Raw genomic sequence first — 19,471 nt, 5'->3', positions numbered from 1 at the left:
TAAGAAATAGAACCTGATTTTCAACACACATATAGTATAAATGTTAATATTGGTCATGTTCACACACATCAATAAATGTAGTGGACCTCAGACAGCAACATACTGAAAGGTCACACTGGGCATGCTCACAAACTTGAATAAATGAGACAAATGTCAGGCAACAAAACACTGAAAGGCCGAACTGGGCATGCTCACACACTTAGGCCATGACTGAGTACAGCAGTGGGCCACACATATCCGGCAGTTGCATGTGTTAACCCAGGAACCTCACACTATCCACCAATCTGCCTTGTGCACACAGTTATATGACAACAGACACATATATAATATAGTGGAACCCTGTCATAATCAAATATGTTCTGCAGATACTTAGGTTGTTCATAGAAAGTGGGAAAGCAAAGAAGAAACAAAACCTGCAATCAGTATCATCAATAAACAATATGCATCCCAAACATTATCATAGGTTCAGAGGTTAATACTAGGCCATCTGCCCTAGGGCATGTGTAAGCCTAGCCAGAGTGTGTTTTTCTTTCACAACCCTGTTAGATTAGTAGACTGTGCCTGTGAATAGTAGGTCACACAAGATAGCCCATTTACGTTTAGTTTAATGTGCCTCTGTCTAGCAGGGACACAGAAGATATCCCAGGAGTAAACATACAATCACCCATCCACTTGTCAAGATGTCTCCTGTAGGTGGTCAGTGGTGGGCTTTGCGTATGCGGGACTGGGATCTCATTCCAGAGTGAGTGGAGCCTCTGGGATAGGAATCTGTCCCTCCAGCATGTCCTATTAACATCTGTGCTGAGGTTTACGTCCCTGGAGCATGTAGCTCTAAGGGATTTGGATATCCTGAGAGGTGGAGCATGTCCATTAATTCTGGGTTGGACATGGCTTTAAACAACAGGCACAGATCGCATCCAAGTAGGCGGTAAGCGACTGAGTAGAGCTGGAGTTACATTAGCCAAACTGCGCAGGGCATCCATGTGAGTCCCTAGATCTACTTGGTGAGGTAATCTGTGGCCATTACAGTTGCTGCAGGTGTCAGGTAAGGTACATCCCAAATGGGGCATTGTATCCAAGCATGGGCCTGATGACTATAGGGGCACAATGACCTCACTTGATCTAGATGTGAAACCTTATGGGATAAGGTGGGCTATATAGAAGGTCTGTCTAACCACTTTGGCAACGTGATTGTCAAAGACGAGAGTACTAACTACTCATGTCCCCAAATCCATAACAACTCCTACCGTACGTAATGGATTACACCTATGTGGTAATGTGTGGGCACGTTGTTATTCCCAAAGGGGATGACTATGCATCTAATGGCATTTAGCTGTAGGCCATGGCTCTGGCACCAGTTATCCATCTCTGTGAGACCCTTTTTGAGGATGCTTGTGCCAGCTGGAGAGTTGATTATGGCACCCAGTTTGCAGTCATCTGCGAACATGGTCAGCCATATTCCTCCTGTGTTAGCCTGTACGTCAGAGAAATATATACTGAACAAGACAGGTCCACACGACTGAGCCTTGTGGGATGCCACGTGTAACTGGTGTATAGTCAGACATGGCACCTGCAATACTGACCATGTGGATGCTATCCCTGATCCAGTTAGCAATCCATCTTGTGACATATGTGTCGATAACGAAGCTGGGGCGCTTATGTATAATGCCCAAGTGGGGTATTGTGTTGAAGGTTTATGCGAGGTCCAGGTAGGCTGTGTGGACAATCTTCTCTACGTCTATGGACCTGGTAACTTTTTAAAGAAGTTGAACAGGTTCAGGAGGCAAGATCTGCCCACAACAAAGCCGAAATGTGTAGGATCCAGTGTCTGTAGGTTCCCGATGTCTATGTGTATGAGTTCCATGATGATATGCTCCATAGCTTTGCAGACCAGGCTAGCTAGGCTTATAGGGCGATATTGTCCGGGGTCCATTGTGACACCACCCCTGTGGAGCGGGAACACTGTTGCTGTACGCCATTTCTTGGGTACATATCCTGTAGTGACTCTGATATTGAACAGTGACCTAATGTGAGGCTTACGTTCGTCATGAAGCTCATGTAAGATGCAGGCCGGGACACCGTCCAGTCCCATTGATGCTGTGATGTCTGCTTTGGAGAGGGCAGCACTCACCTGTTCATCTGTGATGTCAGGGAGGCTACACTCTGTTGGGATGGACATTTGCTCTGTAGGGGGGATGGGGGGGACATTTGCACTGAACCTGTTTGCCAGGATGTTAGCAATGTCTGTGGGTTCAGTGTATGTTTTGTCATTATGCAGTAACTCACAGCATATCTGGGAGTTTCCACCCAGGTTCCCGACATAACTAAAGAAGACCTTGTGATTGTCCTCAGTGTCTGGTGCAGATTTCTGTTAGCAGCGGGCCTTAGATGAATACATGAGTGATCATAGCTTTCTGCTAGTACTGATCAGAGATGCCTTCCCATGTTGGGATTGTGCTCTATCATGTAGTAGCCTCCCCCTTTTGTTATATGTCTTATTAATTGCCGGTGTCCACCAGACAGGTCCCCTGCCTTTGGAGGAGTGAGTCATGTTGTTATTTGGGATAGCATGATCCATGCATCCCAGTAGGTGTCCATAGAACGTGTTTGTAAAGGATTCAGCGGTCTGAGCTGTATTTACCACTGTCTCAGGGTCTTTGAAGGATACCACCTTGGTTTGTAGAAGTGTGACGTTTGCTTTTGAGAAGTTCTTCACAGAGATTACCTAGTATGGGGGTGGAGATAGGATATGGATGTCCAATGAGATAAATGTATGGTCTGACCTTACCAATGAGGGGTATACCTCTGGTGTGGAACATAGAGTCCCCATGTTGGTGATGAGCAGGTCCAATATATTTTCCCCTCTTGTGGGTGTGGTGACCAGGTGTGCCATAGCATTTGAGTTTATATATTCTAGCAACTGTTGGGCGAGGGTGTTGGGGCTTGAGTAGTATTCCCAGTCAATGTTTGGGTAGTTGCAGTCACCCAATATAATGGTGTTTGGAGAGATCTACATATTCTCCAGTGTTCCCAGGAATACTGAGTGCGGTAGCTGGGTTTGGGAGGGTGGTCTGTAGCAGGCTACAAGCTGAAAGGCAGGTCTGCCCACTGTTAGTTGCACATGAATGGTCTCCGATGCTTCGTGCAGTGCTAATAACCTGGAGGTGTGTGCATCTGTGATGTATATGCATACACCACCTATTTATGTTGGCTGGTCTGAGTCTTGTGTCCGAAAAGCATGGTATGAAGTACAACCTGGTAGTGCTGGTGTGCTTTCGTGAGCCTGAACCAGGTGTCTGTTACTGCACAGATATTGACGTTCTCCATACTGAGGAGAGTCCTGAGTGTGTGCATTTGAGGGTTAGACATCTGGTGTTGAGCAGCATAACCCTTAGTTTCTTTTACCTTGTAAGGTCTATTGTAGTGGGTTTGTCTTATGAGCCTTGCTTAAAAAAGCCACTATGGGGGTGGCAAGAGCCTTAGCCAGTATTCGAAAGTCTAGGCGTGACAGGTGCAAGCCGCCCATAGCAAAGCTATGTGGCATGTCGAGCATGTCATCCCAGGCTGACAGACACTGGATCCCCTTTGAATGACACGAATATGTCAGCCAACTGTTAAAAGTGATCAGTTTGTCTGTATACTGTGACATCATTCTTGGTGAGGGTAAGATGCTACACAAGGTCAGGGTCATACTGTCCTGGGCTACATGATCAGAGAGCTCCTTTATGTCTCTTGTCATGTAGTCCAGGGAGGAACGTCTGAGGTTATTCACACCAGCATGGACAATGATGGAGCCATATTTGTACTTGCTGTGGAGTGACCTGAATGCATGTGTTATGTTGCGGATCCTGGCACCCGACAGACAGCTCAAAGTGACCTTCTCCTTGTTCAGCCTGGTGAGTGGGACGTCAGTGTGTCTGACAATAAGAGTCACCTATGACAAGTGTATTAGGTGTGTTCTTTAGCCCTAAGGGCAGTGACTGTGTGGCACACTGACTTTGTGAACTATGTGATATGTGGGTATTGTTGTGGGGTAGCAGTTGTTTGTGTGTCTGCTTTGGAGGTCTCCGCTGCTTAGGCAGAGTTTATTTAGAGCCTCCAATGTGTGGTAATGTATTTTGTGTGCTGTCGCTATAGGTCTATGTGAGACTGGATTTATGGTGTGTGTGTGGTTACCTTCACCACCTGATAGACTGTGCCAGTCATGGGTCAAGAGAGCTCAGCCTCCTGTTTGTCTATATAGTTGCATCTCTTACATATATCTGAGTTTGTTGGGAGGAAGAGAAGTTTGCCTGTGTACATGAGGCAGTTGTAACATTGCGTCAAAATTCCAATATTCACCAGCTGGACTGGAGAGTACACATGAAACCGACCTTTGGACATGCCAGGATATTATGATGACATACTCTGTTGACTGATCACAAAGGATCAGTAGGGTGTTAAGTGTGTAAAAGAGTACAACAGGGGTGCAGTGCTCATGTTTTTCAGTGTTTTGGAAAGATCATCTGCGAATGAGTCCAGACAGAACCATGACACCTCCTTCAGATATGTCATAAATAGCAATGTACACTCATATATGTCCTGAGTCAGGGCCAACTGTACCTGACTGACAATGCTGACATCCTGCCAGACAGGCCCATATATACATACCCACCTCCCACTGACACAAGGCCCTATCATCATACCAGGAGATACCACATGTGGAATGGGTAAACAGCTCCTCCCAAAGCCAAAAACATGGCATCAATTGGATTACATTGTTTCCCTATATGTGTCATAAGTGGACTACAGAACAAACAGACCCTGCACCTGAACAGTCTGTTGAGCCTCACCCTCACTACAGGATCTGAAACTGTTGAATGTGTTACAGCAACATATGGCACACCCCACAAGTGTTGGTGCACACCAGACCATGGGAACTAAAGTCCTATAAGCCTATGAAGTCTGAACTGCAAGGCCATGGAGTCCATTATAATTGAAGTCATAAACAGAGCTATTGGAAGCCGACAAACACACAACCCTACCAACTGTGGTATGTTCATGGGCAGATCATGGTTCCCAAACCTGCTAGACTGTTTGCAAGGTAGCCACCCAGGACATACATCACTGAAAGGAGCTACACACGTCCCACATAGACTCTAAATAGCCCTTTATCAACATACCAGACACATGTTGTATCCACAAATTCAACAATCTGTGCATAAATATGTATTGTCATATGAAGGAATGGCAATTTGTCCACAGATAGATCACACAAGCCATGAATTGTGGAGTCCTGTTCAAGCTGGTAACACCTGCTGACCCACATGGTTCATTCCTGGGATTGCATAAAACAAAGTGCACACACATTACCATGGCCAGTCTGATGATGTCAGCAACCTACAAATATAGCAGGAGAATAGAAACCACCCAGTCAAGGATATAGCCCACCGTGTTAATGTGTACCTGTTTAGTATCATAACATAGTTAGGTAGGGGTTTGAATCCTGCAATTGCTGTGTGTATGATATCCTTTGAGAGGAGTGGCCTTTTTGGAGACTGGGAATACACATTAAAAGAGGTACATTCCTCTTTGGCATATCTGATGATGTCAGTATCCCACAAATACAGCAGTGGAAATAAAAACACCTAGTAAAGCATATAGCATGTCGTGTTAATGCGTATCTCTGTAGTATCATAACATAGTTAGGTAGAGATTTGAAATCTGCAATTGCTGATTGTGTTTGTGTGTATGGGGGTGTATGTGTGTGTGTTATTCCCTTTGAGAGGAGTGGCCTTTTTGGAGGCTGGCACAACACATTAAAAGAGTTACATTCCTCTTTGGCAAGTCTGATGATGTCAGTATCCCACAAATACAGCAGTGGAAATAAAAGCTCCCAATACAGCAGGTAGTGTGTCGTGTTAATGCGCATCTCTTTAGTATCATAACATAGTTAGATAGGGGTTTGAATCCTGCAATTGCTGAGTGTGTGTGGGGGTGTATGTGTGTGTGTGATGTCCTTGGAAAGCGTGGCCATTTTGGAGACTGGCAAAACACATTAAAAGAGGTAAATTCCTCTTGGGCAAATCTGATGATGTCAGTATCCCACAAATACAGCAGTGGAAACAAAAACTCCTACTAAAGCATATAGTGTGTTGCGCTAATGCGTATCTTTCCAATATCAAAACATAGTTAGATAGGAGTTTGAATCCTGCAATTGCTGAGTGTATGTGTGTGTGATATCTTTGAGAGGAGTAGCCTTTTTGGAGACTGGCAAAACTCATTAAAAGAGGTAAATTCCTCTTTGGCAAATCTGATGATGTCAGTATCCCACTAATACAGCAGTGGAACTGAAAACTCCCAGTAAAACATATAGCACGTCATGTTAATGCATATTTCTCTAGTATTGTAACATAGTTAGGTATGGGTTTGAATCCTGCAATTGCTGAGTGGGGGTGTATGTGTGATATCTTTGAAAGGAGTGGCCTTTTTGGAGACTGGCAAAACATATTAAAAGAGGTAAATTCCTCTTTGGCAAATCTGATGATGTCAGTATCCCACTAATACAGCAGTGGAAATGAAAACTCCCAGTAAGACATATAGCACGTCGTATTAATGCATATCTCACTAATATCATAACATAGTTAGGTAGGGGTTTGAATCCTGCAATTTCTGTGTGTGTGTGTGTGACACTGTTAATCAATGTATTGTGGGTTTTGCTTTTACTACTGTATGACATATCAGTAAAACAACAATATGTGCATTGCACATGTCAGGTATTTGTGTGGCAAACACACATATGTACATGTGACCTCAATTGTTAACTGTGCGGCAAAGACATATATGTACATGTGACCTCAATCACTTCACAGGTGTGAAGCCTGCTTTCTACACCAATACATCTGTTACCATTGATAGTTTGTGCTGCTGCTTCACAGACCATAGGTCACATATGTATGTATGTGACAAGGCCAGCCACTGTAGTGATCTGTGCCCTAGGTAATCTGTGTCACATACACACATGACCGTTTCTATAGAATAGTGTGAGTGAGGGTTCATGCCTGGGGCATATCACAGACATGTTCAAACACAACACAGTCTGTCAATAATGGGCATTCAGTATAGGTGTACAACAACTCTGTGGATATGCATATGGACCCCTTATTGCTTATGTGATACACTGATGGACATCAGCATACCTTTGGGAATGTGAATATCAAAGGACAGATGACATCACATGTGGCTGTATGTACACATCGGTACCCCTGCTACATGTTGTGGGCTACTACCATGTGGTACTGTCAGGATACTATGAATAGTAAATGTGGATGACTATGCTATAGTTGGCTCATAGCTTCACAGCATGGGTTGGTCAACAGGTATCTGTCTGTATGTTACCCTTGTGGAGGATAAGTGTCTAATTCGGAGAATGCATTGTAGGCCACTGTATACATTACCAGATGTGGACGGACATATCCCTAGTGTGTCTTCTAGTACCTAGGATGGCCACATGCCTACAGGAGTGGTCACAGGAATGTGTGGCAGTCAATACCACTGGTAACTGGTATAGTATAGTACCGGAAGGATTCAAATGCTACTGTGTATCCTACAGCTGTGTGTCAGTTGTCAAGACATCATCTAACTATTGGTTAAAATCAGGCTGTTGAGATTATGTACACTACAAGAATGAAAACCAATGACCGATATTTACGCTATCACCCACAGCAGTGTCAAACCATGTCATACACACATGTGTACCCAAGTTGTAACATATGTGTAGTAAAATGCATACTGGCCACCAATAGGAAATATGAAGTGTTAACACTGTGTAATACAGGGCATGTCACCCTTCCCATGTGTCCACCATGCACGTACATGCAGACAGTGCACCTTCACCATGTTTCCAAATGTACACCTGCAAATCTGTACTGCACACATCACACACGTACTGTCCACTCACCAACACATGCTGCCAGTACCACACACATCAGCCAAGTGGCACATGGGCGGACAATCCATGTTTGGAATTAACCCTGATGTAAACAATACTACATTGATAATCATAGCTTTAATGCATCATGCCTGCTCAGATATACCTGAAAGGATATCATTACAATTTACTGTTGACAACATGCTAACATTGCTGCACTGCTATTAGGTCCCCCTGTGCATCAGCACCATGTTAGCCTGTTCCTGCATCACTGTCACAGATGACAGGAGGTGGCACAGTTTCATCATATGCACAGGGTGTGTTATTGGTTTGCCAGAGCCTGACATTGACCCATCCAATCGACATGTATGTGTGTCTGTGTGTGTGTGTGTGAGTGTGTGTGTGTGTGTGTGTGTGTGTGTGTGTGTGTGTGTGTGTGTGTGTGTGTGTGTGTGTGCGTGTGTGTGTGAGGGAGAACAGTACAGTATGGGTCAGCGTTGATGTGATGTTTGTGTGTATATGTTAGCCCTAGGTGTTTGGATTATGTTTGTGTGTCTGCATGCACACAGTTCCCCCTTGTGGCTGACAAATATGGGAGGTTGTGGGACAGCCACAGACTGTACCTGCCAGGCTGTACAGATCACTGTCTCCATCCACGGACACAGTACCTGTGCCTGGCAGGGGTGACATGGACAGTTTTAGGTACTAAGCCAGACTGGGTACTAAAGTCAGAGGCAGAGGGATGTCGACTGGACCCATGTCCCTGCTGGGACTGGCCAGAGCCACGTGCATGTGGTCATCTAGGACGGTCTATCGACAGCCCAGCCCCAACATTGCTGGGGCTGGGGCTGGTACTGCCACTATGGGAGTGGCTGGGACTTGTGTGCCATCCGTGACGACTGCCAGCTGATGACGTTGCTGGCATACGTCCACATCGACATCTCAGCCATCCTGCACTGTCCTGGTGCATGGACATTACATTGTGGAGGACATCTAGTGTCTCCCCCAACGTCTATCAATGACCTCGGTGTAATTACGGATGGCACCGGCAAGGTCATGGATACTGTCATTGATTGCGGTGTTATGAGCCCTCTGCACCCTAAGTTCCTGCCTGGTGTACCATTCCATATGTGCCTGTGCCTGCATTACAGCCCGGAACATACCTGAGGTTGTGAGACCTGTGGGGGCACGTCTGCCAGGGGCATTATGACCAGCAGTGCTCCCACGAGAACCCCCGGACATATGCCTATGTGGTACCATTACAGGTGTCTGGGCATGGCTGTTGTGTGCGGTTGCATGTGCCATTGATACCACACTATCCTGGTCAATGCCTACTGTATGCTGTTCCTCAGATTAGACCATTGGTGTTGAGGGATGTATTGGCAGTATGTATGTGCGCATAGATGGGGTGGAAAGCTGTGTACTGTCGATTGGTGGACCAAGAACATACCCTGTCAAACCTGCCTGTGCCACAACACATGTATCATCATGTCCGCTATTTGTGGCAGTGACTTCAGGTTCCCTGCTGCACTCATCCAACAATACCTCCGGACCTGTGAGAGGGAGACAGGAAACACACTTTACCATCAGTACAGGATGTTAGCACACATGCACACATGCACACATGCACACATGCACACATGAACACATGAACACATGCACACATGCACACATGAACACATGAACACATGCACACATGCACACATGCACACATGAACACATGAACACACGAACACATGCACACAAGCACACATGAACACATGCACACATGTACACATGAACACATGCACACATGCACACATGAACACATGAACACATGCACACATGCACACATGAACACATGCACACATGAACACATGGACGCACAAACACATGCACACATGCACACATGAACACATGCACACATGAACACATGCACACATGCACACATGCACACATGCCCACAGATGCACTCATAACTAAAACACACACACACACACACACACACACACACACACACACACACACACACACACCACCAGCAATCCAGAACATACTCAATAGCGGGTGATGGTGGGGTACAGTATCACAAGGCAAACAGTTATTTCACATGTGTCAGCATGCAGGAAATGTGTTTCCCAACAGCATGCAGTGCATGTGTTGACAGCCCTTGCCAATAACACTATACATGTGTTTGATGCATGTGTGTTGTTGTTCATTGATTGGCCTCACCCTGGAATGCACTGTGTACATGGACACGACAGTGCTGTGCAAGTATTATAAGCTCTGCAATATTCTGTGCACCATCTCTCACAGGTATACATACCATGGCTGGATGTGTATCTGTGTGTCACATGGATAGCCATTTCTGATTAGAGCATCTGTGTGTTGAGCAGATAATTGTGGACACAGGATTAACACATGCATGCTATGTATACACACAGGATGAGTGGTGCAAGCTTACCTGATGGAATACCGTTGCTCAACATGCCCATTGTACAATGGTTATGGTGAGTGTAGGACATTACGTGGACATGCCAGTGCCAGACGTGACATGGCATGGTACAACACAACTGCAACATTACACATCACACAGACACAGTGTGTGTCATGTGATCTATACACGCAATAGCATGACAAGACAAATATGTGTCACTTTGTACAAATGGTGATTGCTATGCATACCATATATAGGTGCCTATGTTTGCACACACACAACACTGAGGTGCATAGCAGGTCATGCTATGTGTAGTACTGTGGTCACTGTGACTGGATGGGGTGTACTACCATGCGCCATCATCATGCAGCATCACGTGGTCACTCAAGGCTACTAATGTGTGCCAGACCAGCACATACCATGCTGTACCAGAACTGCAGTACCATGGCTACATTCACCATTTCATAGCCAGTTGTTACATGGGTTTGTAAGGTGCACAATAGGGGGCATTGCCTACCATGAATGTGTACTGTGTCGAAGAGTGTCACACAGCCACATGTGAGACTTCTACCCCTCAGGTATATTATGTGTGCTGTGTGGATGAAGTGTGGGATACTGTAGTGTGACCTTACAGTGGACGTCTGAATACGCCATGTGTGGCATGTTAATGTGTACTGCATATGACAGTGTTCTGTATGCTGTGTGCACGTGTATCGACTCTGCCTATCCAATGTCCACATCAGTGTTGACATATTTCTGCAGAATGCTCTGTGTATTGTATGTGTTTTAGGCAGCTACCCACATTACTGGGACGTGCATAGTCTCACAGCAAACATCCACAGCATGCATTATGCATATGTGTGTTACATGTACATGGCCTACACCACATTGTCTAACTACACAGTACACATCTCACATAAGCATGCTCTAACAATTGAGGTAACAGTAGTCTACAGCTATGCCATGTTACCTGCACGCTCCATGTCAGCTTGCTGGGTGACTCCGGCCTCCATGATGACACATGTTAGTTGCTGCGATTGTCGTTGGCCAGGAGCCACCTGGCTCAGGAGCAGCTCCTCCACTCTGATGGGGGGGGGTAGATGGCTACCTCCCCACCTGTGGCAAGCTGCTGTCTGCGGATATCAGATGCACGCTGCCGGACATGTCTAATTAAATCACTGCAGTGATGGCGTACCTGTTCATATGTCCGGTTATGCATGCCTATGTCATTTACCTGACGGCCAAGCTCTTGCCACAGTGCAGTCCGCTCATGCTGGTCCTGGCTGGTTCTAGAGAACAGCAGGGCATACTGCTGCACCAAGCTTGCTGTTATAGCCTCCTCCTCTGCCGTGCTATAGGCACGATTACGATGGTGGGACATAGCCCTGGAAGACAATGAAACAATATGTGTGAGCAAGTCATGAGGCACACGTATATTTCTAATGTACAGTTATCACTTAACCCCCATATATAGCAACCTATTGGCTGTCAGAAGATACACACTTTCAATACCACATGTCAGTACTCAACACACAACTGGCTGACAGTGCCTGGCACACTCTATATATCTAACCATGTTTTGCACAGCAACAAACTTACAACAGTATGTAATACTATACAACAGTACATGGCACATTGTATGCGACACAATGCACAACCCAAACACAGGAGGTATATATCATGCTAATGCATCATGATAAGTGTAATCCATTGCAATGATTGTGAAGTCCAGTGACAGTATCACCGGTATACCACACTAGTTGTTGATGGCAGACCCCTGCCTAACATATGTGCTCATTCATGAATATAGGTGGCATACTGCTGTACTACACTATACATGTTGCTAGATACTCACCTATATCCTGTAACACACATATGACCAAAGCCATGGTACAGGCATACACACACACACATCAGACATACATACCAGACACATAGGTATGGCAACACAGGTAACCTTTACCTGTGTACCTTACAGTACTGTGTCAGTAGTTACGAGACCATATGCCTGAGGTATGTAATCTATGAGGACTACAGGGGACACACGGAACAGTGGTTCCAATCAATGTGGACGTAGACCATACTGTGCTGTTTGGGCATACAGCCTCAGGTAGTACTACAGTTCATACAGGGGTTCGATTCACAAGCAGTAGCACTCAATAAGCATGTATGTACTGCTTTGGCCTACAATGGGCACCCCAGTCATCAACAAGGGACTATGTCAGAACATATGGCATACTGCTTTTTCAGCCTAGCAATTGTATACACAGCTTTTGCTGGGATCACAGCTAGGACACATAATACCATGACAGAAAAAGTTTCCCACTAAGCTAGCACACATAAACCTAACTCTGACACATTCACCCACACATGCACCATCACACTCAGTCAAACTCACATAGCAAGTCTTGAAACAAGTACATGTGGGTGTGTATCACTTCATAGGTAGGTATGAGGCTATTGGCCCTAGGGCCTATAGAAGCCTAGCCATACGCTACTCTGGCCTTTGACACACAGGTCATTGCATTTCACATGACCCTGTCATGCAGTGACACAGAGGTGAATGTCTGGCTGTATTCACTATCTCCCATACAATCTTCATGATTAATTATGACGACTGCTAATTAGGAGCTTTGTTTGCTATGGATAGTTGGTTTGTTCCAGGGTATGGGATGTCTCTGAGATGGGAATCTATCCCTCCAGCATGTGCTGTTTATTGTGGTCAGAAGGTTTGGGTCCCTAGAGCGTGTAGCACGTAGAGATTGTGATCTGTTTATGTGCAGCATGCCCAACAGCTCTGGTTTTTACATAGCTTAGTATGTTAGGCAAACATCACCTCTGAGTAGGCGGTATGCGACACAGTGTAGTTGTGAGTTTGTGGGATGGTCTGCATAGGGCATCTGTTTGAGGCTGGTATTACTGTTTGTGAGGTATGTCTTTGTCGTTTCCAGTTGGTCTGGATGTCTTGTGAGGCACATACCACATGGGGCATTATACTCTATAATGGGCTTTATGTGTGATGAGTTGAGGGGAACACTGACCTATATTTCCCTGGACGACACACCTTTTGTGATGAGGTGTGGCAGGTAGACAGATTACATGACTAGTGTGTCACTGTGATTATCGAAGGGGAGACTACAGTCCAACTGTGTCCCATGGTCTCTTATCACACTTTCGGTGTTAGGTAGACTACCACCTATGTGGTAGTTCATGGGTGCGGAGCTTTTTCCAGAAGGGATGCCAATGCAGTTTCAACACTGAACTTGGGTCCATGACTTTGCCACCAGCCATCTGTCGCAGTAATTATGAGCCTGTTCCTCTCTCTCTCTCTCTCTATATATATATATATATATATATATATATATATATATATATATATATATATATATATATATTTTTATATGTATAAATATAACATAAATATAAACATACATTGGTGTACATATTGATATCCATATAGGCACATATACGGTCCACCTTTCATGGTGGGAATATCAATTATGCGAAGGTTGCAAGGTATACTGTTATGTACTTATATTTCACAGTGTTGTGCGGAATGCATTGAAGGTTTTCTTAGCACACGTAGCTTTAGCAGGCCTCACTGGCTGCAACACTGCAAACCTGACAATTCATACCCACAGCGTTTAACCACATTTCATATGCCAGCACTGTATGCTGTCTTGTTTGCCACACACTACAACCTACATTGGAGTATGCACATAACAACCTTCAACAACATTTGTATGTCCACCCTTCACAAACAGTTGCAGTATGTCCCTTGCTCTATGCACATGTACTGATGCTAATATATCTGACACAGACAGATCTCTCCATATGTGTGTGCCATACACACACAAAGTCCGCACTGTTGTGAGTCCATGGACCTCACAGCTGACCTGCTGAGCCTTGCTGCAACATGAACAGGTGTCACATGTGAGCACACAGTAATATTAGAGGGTGTATATAAAGCTGAAAATGCATAATTACCATACTAGCCTGGTACAGCTGCTGCCAATACTAAGCTTCACGTTGATATGACTATCATGCATTTGTTACTCTGTCACATCCATGGTTTTATAGCTGTATGTGCTACTCCCCCAAACAGACATTGTACACACTACTGTACAGAACACAGATAACATGGTTCAGATGTTTGACATTTAATGCTGAGCTACATATTTCACAGTTATATCCCACTGCACACAGATACACACTATGTCCATGGCAGTAGTTTTGCTGGGTATCTGTGCATAGATACGTACTGCTGCCACATATTGATGTTTCAAACTATGTAGAGTAGTCTTCAAATACATCTACTACATGCCAGTAAATACATATCTGTTACATACCTTTCCTTTCTATGTGTTCGTAGTTTTCAATTTGCTGTGTCTTTGGCTTTATTTTATTATTTTTTTTATATTGTATTTATTTATTTTTTTTTTTCCACTGGTGTGGGTGGGGGTGTGTGTGTCTCTCTCTGTCTCTCTCTGTCTCTGTCTCTCTCTCAGCGTCTGCAATGTGATGATTGCATGTGTGGCCAGCAAGTACAGCCTGCTTTTATAGGTATCTGCACATGTGCATGTGATGGCCTCTGCACCAATTGGTGGCCGCCATTTGGTAATTGCATGCAGCCTGCTGTGTGGTAATTGCAATACTCACTGTCATAGCAACCCAATGCTATAAATTGCTATGTCAGGTAGGCATAGACCTTTCAGCTTTCCAGAGTGGGGCCCATGCTTGTTTGCTGTGGAGACTGTTGTGTAAGTCAGAAGGTTGGTATAGTTCTTATATCTGAAGCTAGGGGTGTAGCCAGTGATATTATTGTTGTACTCAGACCTGGATGTTCCCACTTCCACTACACAGTTGTCAGTGTAGAATTGTACTCACCCCTACATATGCTAACACAAGATACATGGGAGTATGTAGTTTCTTTTCTACTTATACAATTTACTGTCATATAAAAGTAGTTATTGAGATGTATTCATTTGGCACATGAACTGTTTGTGAACTGGTATACTGTAAATATTTATTCACACACTCAACTGTGTGGGGGTTGTGTAGTGCTGCTGTAACAGTATTTACTGTTAGAATGTCTGGTTCTGTTATCACAGTCATGTAATGCAATTCCACAACAACTGCTGGTATAGTTCCACAGAACATGTTTTGTGTTATGGCATTCCTACCTTTCCTTTATATTCACACATTCTGATGCATGATATATATATCTTTCAGCAACATCTTACTGTACACATCACACTCATGTAATGCAATTTACAACAACTGCTGGTAAAGATCCACAGAACAAGCTTTCATTTATGGCCTTCCTATTTTTCCTTTACATTCACTCATTGTAATGCATGATATATTTATTTCAGCAGCAGATTATTGTATATCTGCTGTGGCTTAGTGGTACTTCTTGCAGTCTAGTGTGTCCAAGGTCTGGGGTTCGAGACTAAAAGAGGTGCTTTATTTTGCTGCTGAGCAGAACAAGGGCCCTGACATACAGAGTGATTAAGGCACTTTTAAGCAGTTGTAAGCGGGTTTGCATGGGTTTGTGCGACACTTAGCTAAGCTTAGCTAAGCACACACATGCGCATACTCACTTAAACCAGCATACTACTGCTTAAAAGTGCTTACTCCCGCTAACCCCCGTGCTAATTTCTTTGAAAGAAAAGAAAATGGGGAGATAGGAAAGTGGTGAAAAAGGGGGCACAAAGAGGGAAAGACAGTAGGAAAACAAGCTCGGTATGTGCAGGACGTGTGTAGGGAAGGTCCATAGCTGCCAATTTCTTTACCAGCAACAGCTGTGCATATGTTGCTAATTTGGAGTGAAATTTGGAACCTTCCACCCCTGAGAGAGGGGTGAGGACAACAAAGTATGTTGTACTGCCAATTCTAATTATCTGTTTACATGTCCAGTGGACAAGTGTGCGAAATGGGCAGCTATGTATGGGGCATAATATTTTTGTGGGAACAGATTGCCCTTTTTTTTATTTTTTTTTAGGTGAGAGTGGAATGTGAGGTAGGGAAGTAGGTATATTTGGGGAGGTAGGATGGGGAGGTAAACAGACAAAACAAACAAGACACATACAGGGGCGGAGTATGACACATAGGGTGGGTGAACACAATTGACGGGGACGGATGTTTGGAAATCGCAAGCCCATGAGCCCACGGATGGTAACAGTGGGACTGAGATCCCCACACATGGGCAGTCTCCACTGCACCTTCACAGCCCCGAGGGTGGCTGTGCTGGGGACTGCGTAGGAGGGGCAGGCTCACCCATGATACGCGCCACTCTTGCCTCGAGCTGGCGTAGGGGATTAGCGACTAAATGCTGGATCTCCCTACACACCATAACCTGGACCCTTCGGAGGGTGACAGGTGGCCCTTCTCCGCCCATGCTTGCAGGGGGGATGAGCCCCATCCCTGCAGCACTTCCACCCAAAGGGGGCACAGGACCAACAGAGGAGGGTGGCCCGGGCTGGGCACCAGACCTGCTGGTGCCAGGTGCAATCGCCAGCTGAGGAGGAAGAGGTGGGTCCGCTGGGACCAGCCTTCCCATACATTCTGTGATTAGGTGTGTTAAATTACAACATAGACAACAGCATTCCAGATTAGTTTTAACAGCATGCAGTAATATTCCCATTAACTCAACACACCAGGGTTCCAACAGCTGAACAGCAAGCATAACACATGCATATATTGAACGACAGTGGATATTACAACGGCATGCAGGGATGATTGGTGGCAACAGGCCACCAAGATTGTGGTGTTTGAACAGGGCACATGCATCAAAGTAAATGCAATTATTTATAGAACAATAGGACATATGTCCCAACAAATGTTTTCAGATTACACATACCCATTGAGGTGTGGAATTGCATTGTTTATGCACATAGATTAGGGTGTAAAAAGAAACCTCCATTAACATCTTATAAGTACTTTTACTCTACACTACATTCCTATTGACTGCAGGTGTATATCCCCTACATGTATTATTACACTAGGCAACATGCATTAGATTGTGTAATGGTTTTGGCTAGTTCATTATATACCTGACCTATATCTGACATACTAACTGTCCAAGTTGCAGATGTTACTGCTACATATCTATATATTTTATTTATATTTCAGTATCTACATATCTGGATATGTTCACGTGATATTTTCCGTTACATTTCTACTGAACCCTACATTTCATGTAGCACACTCACATTTCTGAGGAAACCTTGACAAGCTACTCATGTGCCAGATTTACCTATGCATTCCAGCCATTTACCAACTGTTGAGGACTGTTGTATGCTTCACAGCTACTGGCACTTCCTTCATCCACTTTATATGGGACTGCACAACTGTGGGTTGACAGCACTTATTACAACAGTGCTATTTATTTGATGCAAGGGTACAACAATATTTCAAAGTGAGTGACACGGACACACTCCAAGTATTATACCTTTATTAATTACATTGAACACTCATTTATGCAGGCTCTCTCCTTTATTTGTAATTACAGTGCATATGGAATACCTATTCAGGACATATTATACCTTTATTGATAGGTTACAACACTCTTTTTCAGGCTCGCTCACTTATTTTATATGACAGTACATGCAGAGATAGTATTCTAGACTTATTTCACCTTTATTAATGAGTTACTACACTCCATTCCTGGCTGTATGACTTATGTTATATAACAGTACATGCAGAGAATTTATTCAGGGAATAAATGTTATATGCTTTACAGCTACTAGCACTTCCTTCATCCACTTTATATGGGACTGCACAACTGTGGGTTGACAGCACTTAATACAACAGTGCAATTCATTCAATGCAACAGTACAACAACATTTCAAAGTGAGTGACACAGACACACTCCAAGTATTATACCTTTATTAATTACATTGAACACTCTTTTCTACAGACTCTCTCCTTTATTTGTAATTACAGTGCATACGGAAGACCTATTCAGGACATATTATACCTTTATTGATAGGCTACAACACTCTTTTTCAGGCTCGCTCACATTTTATTTGACAGTACATGCAGAGATAGTATTCCAGACTTATTTTACCTTTATTAATGGGTTACTACACTCTGTTCCTGGCTCTCTGACTTATGTTATGTAACAGTACATGCAGAGAAATTATTCAGGGCATTTTATATCTGTATTATTGGGCTACAACACTTTTTTCATGCTTTCTGACATATATTATATAACAATAAATGCAGCATAATTACTAACCTGCCTGGTAGCGCAGCCTTAGCAGCCTATCTGCATAGGCTTGCTGGTTTGCAGCACAGACACCTGCAGCTGTGAAGTAAATGAAGGGATAGTGAGACATACCTACCCATTTAATAGACTGTCTTAGCATGTCTTACATACTGCATTCCATGGCTACCTACTCAGTAGTGGGGCATCGTGCATATGGCGGGCCTCCTGGATCCATTGGTTCAGTAGGTCCTGCTTCTGTCTCCTCAGGTCTGCATGGTGGTGACGGACCTGCTCACCAGTCCTTGGGCCGCCTGTGGCACTGGTGAGGTCATGAGCCAACCAGTTCCAAGCCTCTGCCTTATACTCCATTCCTTGGAATTGGCCCTGCAGGAGTCGAGACTCATGACAGTGGACAAGGAGTCAAACCATATATTTTGACTCCTTGATGCCCCAGCGTTGCGCTCAAAAGCGACTACCCTCTCCAACACCAGACAGTCTAACTGCAGATGCGAGCTACAATCAGATATGGCGAGTATTCCCGCCTATGGGGCTTAAATATGCCGCATTTCCCGCACTTTTTTGTGACTGGACACTTTTGAAAATTCTCAGCTGACTGCAGACCTGCTTAGCAATGGTTAATATACCATTTATAAGTATATGTATGTTAACAGTGGATATTTATCCTAAGCTATCATGGCTTAGTGGTTCAGTACTTTGATTATGGTGCACAGTGTCCTGGGTTCAAACCTTGTCATTGCTTTTTTTTCAATACTGTCCAGGCAGGCTAGGGGGTGTGGCTGTGTTTAGGCAGCTTTGCTCTACATTGCTCCACATTGCTACACGTTGCCCAACGTTTCTCCACGTTGCCCTACGGTGCGCTGGTTAGCGCGGTGCACAACTCCGTGCAAACTTATTGCGCTGGGTATAGCGCTGC

Source organism: Protopterus annectens, chromosome 11.part0 (genome assembly GCF_019279795.1).
Source record: "Protopterus annectens isolate FY-2018-M chromosome 11.part0, PAN1.0, whole genome shotgun sequence".
Classification (NCBI taxonomy): Eukaryota; Metazoa; Chordata; order Ceratodontiformes; family Protopteridae; genus Protopterus; species Protopterus annectens.
Note: the sequence above shows the minus strand (reverse complement) of the source record.